The sequence below is a fragment of the Sipha flava genome, unplaced genomic scaffold, assembly GCF_003268045.1.
Source record: "Sipha flava isolate LNK unplaced genomic scaffold, YSA_version1 225_pilon_pilon, whole genome shotgun sequence".
In the NCBI taxonomy this organism is placed as follows: Eukaryota; Metazoa; Arthropoda; class Insecta; order Hemiptera; family Aphididae; genus Sipha; species Sipha flava.
Window position 1 is genome coordinate 817,207 of NW_020272859.1, and position 10,912 is coordinate 828,118.

At 28.9% G+C, this 10,912-nt stretch overlaps 1 protein-coding gene and 1 non-coding gene across 2 annotated transcripts in view; both read right to left on the reverse strand.

The window, feature by feature from the left end:
- Positions 1–10,912, reverse strand: part of LOC112683417 — a 53,226-nt gene that overhangs the window by 8,813 nt on the left and 33,501 nt on the right. The gene's annotated exons all lie outside the window — the stretch shown is intronic.
- Positions 868–939, reverse strand: Trnah-gug. The gene has a single exon. It is a non-coding gene; the product is annotated as a tRNA-His (tRNA).

Here is a 10,912-nt window from a genome sequence, read left to right on the forward strand (position 1 = left end):
CAAAAATAGTGATTGAAGTTATTTTCGTTACGGTGCGGGCGACACGAAAAAGCTTTAATACATCTGCCGCGCCGCGCCTTCCGATGGTTTACGTGCTGAGACACTAAACGTGTACATTAACTGAAATTCAAATGTCTGTCCGTACCAATGATTGCTTATTGTCCATAAGGTAATGCATGGATGTCATCCTGTGTGACGAATTAACATTATGGCAACTTAATTTGATGCTTATTGCTCGATTATGAATTTTATTGTACGGCGATAGAAAGTGGTAAATAACTGGTACCTACTCCGTACCAATAACGACGTACCGTCTTTCTATAACAGATTCGATCATTTTTGTAATATTGTGCTCCTTTGGATGATGAAATATGCAAAATGCATAAGTAGTATCATTCGTAACAAAAATTCAAGATCGGAAAACTCTCTTAAAACACGTTGAAGTAATGAAGTAGATTCCCTTAACCCCGCTTAACTAGCCACCTGATGTTGATGTTTTTAAAAATAATTATACTATCTGGAGCAAATCGTTTGGACGGATGTATCGAGACGACCGGTAGCGACCCGTAATAATTTAAAAAAAAAATATGGATTTATAGTACACGAAAATATGTATTGTTTTTATCATACAATGGTACGAACGCAAACCAGGCGAACGGGTAGGAACGCACAGAAACACACCGGTGGCGGGCAAAGACCGGTGTCTCGGTCGGTACCGTCGCCGTCGGCTCTAGCCCATTCTACTCGGACGTTTTTCCCGGCTACGTTCGCGCGGAAAATCTCACGCACTTCCCCCCGTGATCCGACCGTGCAGCCGTTCTCCTTTTGCGTTTCGTTCGCGGCTGTATTCCGCAAAAAAATTTTCTGTGCCGTGACCAGGATTCGAACCTGGGTTATTGCGGCCACAACGCAAGGTCCTAACCACTAGACGATCACGGCTCGGTGGAAATCCTACGGGAAAACCGGTTACATAGAGACCGCCGGAAAAACAGACACGATCCCCACTCCCCGGGCACGGTCGGGAAAATAGAATGTGACCAGCTCTGCCCGGCCGGTGTGCGGATAACTCCTACCACGTGCCGCCACGTACCATCAAACCGTAAGACCGTACATACGATTATTTTATGAGCTGTACATTGTAGAACATTGTACGTGTTTCATGAGTGTATATTAAAGTAATAGTAATGAAAATAATTAAAAATAAATTAGATTAAACGTAATTCATGTGCGGTTATTTATTTTATTGCCGCTTAAATAACATTCCTTTACAAAACTAGTTGATGGCGACTATAGTTAAAAAGTTAATGAATAGCAGTCAACAAAACAAAATTTTAAACGTTGGTCAATCAAAAATCATACAAATATGGATTTTACTGCATATTTACATCATAAAATATTTTATAGAAATAAATGATCCACTCTTTTTGACAGTAATTTATCATATGGTTTACATATAAATGTTAATTTACTAATTATTACTGTATAATATCCGTGTCAAACATTTCAGCGCCCCGGGGCATAATTTTTTTTTTGAGGGCCACTGGGCACAAATAGCATATTAAGTGCAGATAAGGGCGCCTCCTTCACATGGCCCTCATAATATCCCTAAATGATAATTTTAAAGTAATTAATGACTGTAATCGCATTAATTTAAAAAATGATTTATTTTTTTATTATTTAATAAAATAAAAGAGATTAATAATTCGTGGCAAATAAAAAGGGTGACAAGAATTTGTTTATTATCAACATTATATTAATATTGCCAAAAATACTAAGTTTTTTTTTTAGAAGTCTTCTAATGTATCACTTTAATACCTTATAGTTCAGCATTAGAGACGTTAACGCTGACAATTTTGTTAAAAGAATTAACTAAAATTAAAAATTAACATGATTGTAGTTCATAGCCAAGGACAAATTTATGAACGATGGGGGTGACGTTGTACCTCCCCCCCCCCTTAAGCCTTATCTTATCATAGATTTAATTTATATTTTTTATATAGATATAAAGTCATACAGATATAATAGTAACAAAAATAATACTTAGAGGTCGGAATTATATTCAATGCATAATTTTTTTGATTCTATTGCAGTCGAACAGGGCTCGAAATCTCTACGAATCTTGAAAAGTGTAAGTTAATGGCAATATTTTTTTTTATTTAATATTCGAGAATATTTCAAGATAAAATAATATTTTGATTAATGAAGAATATTAGAGAATATATCGATTAATTATATAGATTTTCGATACTTTGTGTTACAATAGCTTAAATATAATAATATATTCGTTACTATTGATATTGAAAAATTAACAAAAGTTTTGAATGATAATAATGAAGTACAAATTAGAAATAATTTTTCAACGCCATGATAACTGATTTGCAACATGCTCCTATAACTACTCTTGATGTCGAATATTTTTTCAGTACTTATAAAAACATTTTAAGGGACCTCAGAGTCCATGACACCAGAGCACATGGAATAGAATATTGTTGTCAACTGATTTCAAAAATGTTCTACATTAAAAATACATCATTAATCTTATTGAATAAAATATATAAAATATAACATGAGTTACTTAGTTACCTAAATTTTTTTTAAGGTGTAAATTTTTTTATTATATACCTATTTATATTAGTTTTTTATTTATGTTTTTTATTTTATTATGGTTTTAAAGAATATTGGAAAAATATTTTCATTTTTCTAAGAGAATATTAGCATATTATTTTGACTATTTTAAGATAATATTATTACGGCTTCTAGTATTCAACCCTCTTAAACAAGATTCAAATCCACCCCTGACTGTAGTTATATATTAATTATATTTTAATTCACTTATATATACTCAGGCGATAAATATATATTTTTAAACCATTTACATTTTATAATCCGTATAATGATGTCTAAACTAAATTTTTATTTACTCAAAACATTTTGTTTTTCGGTAAAAATCATTTTAACGAAGAAGTTTAATATGATGGTTAATTATGAATTATAATACATTCCTGTACGTAATTTCCGTATAACAATTGAAAATTATAAAAAAAGAAAAAGTAATTTCATGGACAGGATACAAAAGATTGGGTTTTGATAATTTTAGATAATTGTTTTGCTATACATTTACTTTGATGAAAGATAATGTTTTATTATAATTTCATATTTGGAAACAATGAAAAATTATTCCTTAATTATAGAAGAAGTTTAAATAAAAATAACTATTTATATTCAAAAGCAATTCAAATGTTACTAAAAATGTTCTTATATCTGTCATGGTATTTAAAATTTTTTTAAATAAATCTCTAGATGATTTATTGTTTTTATGAAATTTAATTTAATTACATTTTTTAATAGAATTGCACAAATAATTTTGTAATACATATATACACAAAAATAATTATAAATTATATTTGTATTGTAATACAACATACCTATACCTAATTTATAAATGTTTATGATAATTAAAACTGATACAAATTTATATTATCATTTAACATATGATAATCAAATTTTGGAAAATAAGGATGAAAATTATATTCATAGTTTTAATATAGAAGTAAATACCATAACTAAAACGCTTTACAACATTATTGATGTTATTATGAAGAAATAATATTTTTACGCCACTTAAAAAGTTAATTTAGTACTACATCTATATACATATCATTTTTATCTTCTATTTTTCCAATTGTAAATCTATGACAAAACACGACGGTCCACTCCCCATGTACATAAACAATTTCATGGTGTATTTGTTGCAGTTATTGTAGTAGTAAAATACAGTCGTATATTTTGTAAATTAATACAAATCTGAACGATTAATCTCCTAAATCTCCGTAACTCTCAAATGTATACGGTTTTTTTTTAAATTTAGTGTCATATACATCAAAAATATAAAAATATATATTAAATATGTCACACAACAAGTTGAACGACCGAAACTATTGTCAACACCTAGAGGATTCACGCAGAAGACAATAACGACGGAAGAAATATATATAATAAAAACACGGTGGTTGACTAACCGTGGATAATTTTGGCCGGGAAGAAATAAATTAATTTACGGGTGGGAAATATGTTAGTTAGAACAAGCCGATCATAAATGGGACGGGGATTAGTGCACCTCGTTATGACAGTCATTTAGGTACAATAATAATTTACACGAAAATATAAAACATCATCGATCATTACGATTGCGGAACGGTATCTCATGATATCCGGAGTCGATAACAATTGATGGTCGCATAAATTATAGTATAATGTTGTTTTTATGTATAATAACGTATTTTGTTTTAATATAGACGTGTATTGTCATTTTTAAGTTTCAAGTTCACCGACCTAAGGTCAATGATCACCTATACCTGTACAATGTATACAGTCATAACCAACAACTATTATTTAATATTACCTAAATAAAATGATTTATCATGATATGGTTATACTTCATGAAATTGACATCTACCTCATGAAAATATCGATTTTACTAAATGGATGCGATATTTATAAATATATATACCATCAAACACTTTATATGTATTATTATATACATAATTATATATACCATAATTTTCAATAACTTAATGTGTTCTATTTCATTAGTAATTGTTGAATAATAATATAGGTAATATGATATGGCGGCATTACCTTATGTAAAATTACATGTAATTTCAATAAGCTAAATATGAAATACCAAGAGAAATTGAAAATTACTCTTTTCTATACTAGTTAAGTATTTTTTTAATTTTTTTTGTTTTTTATTATTTGTTATTTACTTATTATTTTTATATATTCTTTTTATATTTATACTTCTTATATTTTTTATTACTTTTTATGTGTACGTTAGCTGATAGCATTAACGTGCACACATTTTTATATTATGTGATATTATTACTTAAAGTGGATTTAAGATTTTCATATGATTATTTACATTATACAGGTCATAAATCGATCGGAAATAATTATTTGATCAAGAGTTATCTTTTAAATAAATATTCTATGCATAATATTATTATGAATTTTATAAAATAACTAATCAATGTGCCACTTGGATTGAAGTATAATAATAATACCTTCTATAGCACTTAAAGCCATATAGGTTAAGTCTTAAAAACATAATTTTTATTTTAAAATATAAATTATTAGAGAAAATCTATATATTATAGTAGTTATATATGTTTATTAAAAATTAATAACTTAAATTAGGTATTTAAATACTTAATAACATCATAGTAAGCTATTGATGTTTATTTACCATGTTTGTATTTTATTATTGAGTTGTTATATTGCATCAGTATTCGCTACTATGTAATTTAAGCATTTGAAATTAATTACTCTGAAATAGGTATGATCTGAATTGCATATGCCCCTCCGTAAGATAATGTGATATTAACGATGTTATACAAAGACCGTTATAAATTAAATAAACATTTTTAGACCTTAATTCGTTTACGCATTAATTCCGACCAATTAATGTATACGAGGGAGCGAAGTACTTTACGGTTAAGTAAATATACAAGCACAATATATGATATGACTATCTACTTGCATTTATCGTTGCTACTAATTTGAATAAATCTTAATTCCTAACAATCGACGTGGAACTACTTGATTATCTTGACAGAAACTGTTGTTTAAGATACAAAAATCGTGATTAAGACATAAGTCGTAGTTATATGATACATAATCTATTATTTTTTGTAGAAAAGAAGTTGAAATTTTTTTTTAAACTTCTTCAATAAATACTGGCAAGTCATAAGACGGAACGATAAATTATTTATTTATTTATTTAACAATTAATGTTAATTTACAAATTTGATAGTGAAAATATCTTATTAGGAATTCTAACATATTGTATCAATTTCTTCACATATGTATAATAGTTTTTTTCAGAATATCCTATATGATTTTGTTTACTGTTTATAGACATTTGTTCATTGTGATGTTTACTCTTTATAAATGTAAATACGAAGCCCAAAATATTAATTATAAATGCAAACAATGCGTTAATTCTTACATTTATCCTCTTCCTGTTATTGTCAACGAGGTAACATCAAAAGTAGTATAATATTGTCCAACTGTGAACTGGAGTTTCAGCCACATGGTGGTCATATGTTTACACATTTTTGCGTTGCAACCATGCTCCCCCCTCCTCCGCAGTCCATGGGTACAAGTGCTTGTGGTTCCAGATGAGTATATATATATTATCGTAAACAAAATTATATACGACGAGATGAATACAAATTAATTAGTAGTTGTTCGTGAAGTGGACCTACGCAGGTTAGGTAAATACGGTGTGACGACAACTGACTTGTTTCGTTTATGAATAGGTACGTAAGTATTTGCGTAATAGAGTCGTTGATTAATTAATGGACAAAAGTTGTCCGAGGGGATTGGACGGAAGTCATTAGACAAAAATAAAATGCACAAGAAAAAAAAATTAATGTACCTATATTATACGTCCGATGTGTAACTGTACAGACCGTAAAGAATAATATAAAGTGCATTCTGCTCTTATATTATAGTTCTCTCCTCGTCCAATTACAAATCGTCTCTGCCTAGTGACTACAACGTCATTATATATATTATTATACACCCACTGTCTGTAAATACATTTAATTGCGTTATTCACGAACTATTAGTGGTTGGAAAATTACTTGTATAATATTATGTTCACTTAAATTATCTATATAAAATGCGCATAATAAAATCATAATATTATATAGTTGTATGGCCACTAAAGTGAGAATATGAAAAAAGTTCGAATATTGTACAGTTAGAGAACACCTAGAACAGGGATAGCAAATCTATGGCACGCGTGCCCGAGGTGGCATGCGAAAATGTTTACAATAATATATAATATTTAATATTATAGATAATAGATACAAATATTTTGAGCATACGGCTTTTATCGGTCATTAACGATTATTCAATTTTATCTGTAAATAAAATAATAACATCTATATATTATATATTATTTGCGTTTAGTATGGTATCTACGTTTATTGAGAGCAGGGACCAAAACCATAACCGAAAAGAATCGGTACTGGAACCAGTTAACCTTTAAAATTTAGGAACCGTAACTGAGACCGGAACCTTTATTTCCAAAAATGAAAAACCTTAACCTTAACTACAAAAGGGTTAATTTAGACTAGTAAAACTATGGTAATGACTATTTTGTTTGTCCAATTTTCGATTCAGAGAAATAAAAGTCAAATATTTTTATGTTTTTATTATATTGTGTAATGCATATAATAAGTAAATTTGTAATATTATTATTATTATTTTTGTATGTTTATTAATATATTAATAAACATACATATTAAAATATAATATATATATATATATATATATATATATATATATATATATATATATTACAATTTACAATGAGTATATCATCTATATTGTCTATTAAGTATTAAATATAATTAATGTTTATACAAATTTGTATCTACAACAATAGTCAGTATTAACTTTGAATCCTAATTTAAATTAAAGATATTTATTTCATCAAATCATAATAATTCACAATATTACAAAATATTTTACAAATTCTTATTATGAGTTGGAATAAAGTAACTTAACCTAACTCAAAGAAGTATAAAGAAATAGGCTGATATAATATATATGTATATATATATTTAATATATTTAGAATTATTTTTTTAATTATTCATAATACCTTCTATTTTCATGAAATGAAACAATTACAATTTAAACAAGAATAAATAAACAATTTCATATTATTTTTTAATAAATCTCTAATAATCAGATTTAACCGAAATTAACCGGTTCTAGAACCCTTACTCTTTTAAAAAACCGAAACCGAAACCGGAACTCTTAAAAAATTAATTGAACAACCAAAACCGAAACCGGGACCGAAAAAACCTATAGGTTCTAGTCTCTGATTGAAAGTAATAAACCTACCTCAGTAAACACTAATCAGTATAAATACGTATACCAATTTGTAAATGCGTTGTGCGTGTTTCGTGTTTCGTGTGTGATTATTATATTTTATTTAATATTATTTAATATGTCTGTACCAAAAAAAAAAAAAATAAATAAAATTTAGTGAATTAAATGTTAGTAGTGATAATAGCAGAGAATTTCAAAATTCGTAGACTAAAAATTATGGTATGGTTAAAAAAAGGCGATAAAACAGTATGTATTTTATGTTCAACCACAATAGCATGTAGAACATCTATTAAACGACATTATAAAACTAATCATAATTTTCTTTTGAAAAAAATAAAAGAAGAACAAAAAGAATATATTCTACAAGCAATTAAGAACAGCAATTTGCAGACAAATACTTTACTGAAGTTTGTGGGTAGTAATTCAATATTTATTGCCGTAAGTTTTGCTGTATCAAATGTTATTGAAAAGCGTGGAAAGTTCTTTAGCAATCGAAAATATATTAAAGATTTGATGTTGGAAACTACATCATTTCTATTTGAAGATTTTTCTAATAGAGATAAAATTATGCAACATATAAAGTTACTATTTATCCATAACCAGAAATACTGTAAAAATTAGGTTTTAAAAATTGCAGAAAATATCACAAATCAAAAATTTGCAGATTTTAAGTTGTGTAATGTATTTTCAATTTGTCTTGATGAGAGCACTGATATTACTGGTTCAGCTCGATTATCTATATTCATTATATATTTTGTTGGTAATTAAATTAAAGAAGAGTTGGTTAAATTAGTCTCATTGCAAGAAAAAACAAAAGGAACTGATATTTGCAAAGCAGTTGTAAATACTCTTTCTAAGGCAAATGTAGATTTTTCAAGGATGTTTCTGTTACCACTGGTGGCGCTCCTAGCATGACTGGTAAATAATCAGGGTTTATTAATTTATTTACTAAACAAGTGAGGCATCCCCTGCTAGGTTTTCACTGTATTATATACCAAGAAGTATTGTGTGCGAAAAATAATTTTAAATAATTTGACTCTACAATAAAACTAGTAACTAAAATAGTTAATTTCATTACTGCGCGAGACTTGAATAAAAGAAAATTTAAAAATCTATTAAAAGAAGTAAATTCGATGTACAGAGGTTTAGTTATGTTTAATAATATTCGCTGGCTTGGTCGTGGCAATGTTCTCTAAATGTTTATTGAATGTTCTGATGGAATTAAGATGTTTTTGGATGAGCAAAATCAAATACATGAAGAATTATCTGACTTGGAGTGGATAGCCAGATTGATGTTCTTTGCAGATTTCACCCAGCATTTAAATTAATTAATATTAAATTATAAGGTGATAATAAAATAATCACTTGAATTATTTATTATTTTATTCATTTTTTCAACATACTTTTTTGTTTTTAAAGTGAGACATCAAAAATCTACAACTCACAATCTGTATTTTCAGACTATTAACGTCTCATATTACACTATACTGTATACTGCATATATTGTTGGCGGCCCAGTGCAGATATATGGAATGGGTTATCAAACTTTAATATATGGTTTGCTTATGCGCTGCATCTGCGGGTAAATAATAGACTTCAGTTTTCAGTAAATTTAGGCACATACCTACACATGAATTTTGGTATATACGTCATAAATCGTCACTTGGTCGTTTCGACGGAAATCATACACTGACTTGTAAATTTGTTATACAATGCCCGCTATATTATGATATCTTATAATTGTTATTTTTATTCTACGACAACAATATACAATTAGTATAGACATGATACCGGAGCATATTATAGATACATTGTTTTTTCTCGAAAAATGTATATTGTTAAACTGACACAAATCATTATTTATTCAAGGAATATAAACTGAGATTTAAAACCGATAATATTGGACCATGAATTTGATAAAAAAAACGATCAACTGAGTAAAGCATGGTTTGTATCAGCTCTTCGTAAGATATAAGGTTTCTCAGACACAGCAGGCTATGACTCACTCAGACTGTAGTTAAAAATCTCAGTTATAAAACATTTATTAGAATCGTAAGTTTATAATATTATAAAATAATATGAACTCGTACGTAATGCACGAATCAGACAAATAAAGTGTACACCATAATTTTAATCCACGGGTGAATGCGCGTAGAGTTAGATATAATAACGCAACCAACATACCATTTAGGGTTTTAGAGACTTGTCTAGATAAAATATGTGTATTGCCGTGTACAAAAGTTCATTGAAGATGTGATTAGTCACTAAACCAATTGTTTAGAGTCTCACGTACTCATCAAAAACGATGTGCATCGTCTGTCAAAACTCAATGTTTTATAAAGTGTTATTCTAATGGAATTTTAGGTGATGCTCACGCTAAACGGTTCTTATTTTAACACTCGACGCGTTCCCGTGCTCGACAAATGTTTTTCTATTTTTTTCACCCGTACACTTTTCTCAGCGCGCAACAATCACGTAACGGATGAAAGGGGTTGTCACTGCTTCAACGCGAGTGTAAGTCAGCGTATCACCGTCATTTACATACCATACGTACGAGTATACAACGCGGCGTCGAAAAACCTTCAAGAATAAAAGAATTGTATGAAAAAAAAGTTAAATAAATAATGGTGTGATGGCGGCGATGTACGAAGACGTTATATACAGTATAATATATAATAATTCCATTTATGTACGTTCACGTCGGCGGCGGACGTATTGCAGTGTGTGACTCACTTTACACGCCTTCACACCGTATAAGGTATAGAGACTAAGGAGCCCTTCTATCAGGTAAACGACTTGCAGTAACTATACAGACTTATACCAAGGCACGCATACGCATACACATATACGAGTAACGCATCTCGTACTCATGTATATTGTACGCGTATTAACTATTTGGTCCTATTATTTGTGCATACGGAGTACAAAGGGTGAGATGTGTTTTAATGCGTATGTATATGTGTGTGTGTGTGTGTGTGTGTGTGTGTGTGTGTGTGTGTGTGTGT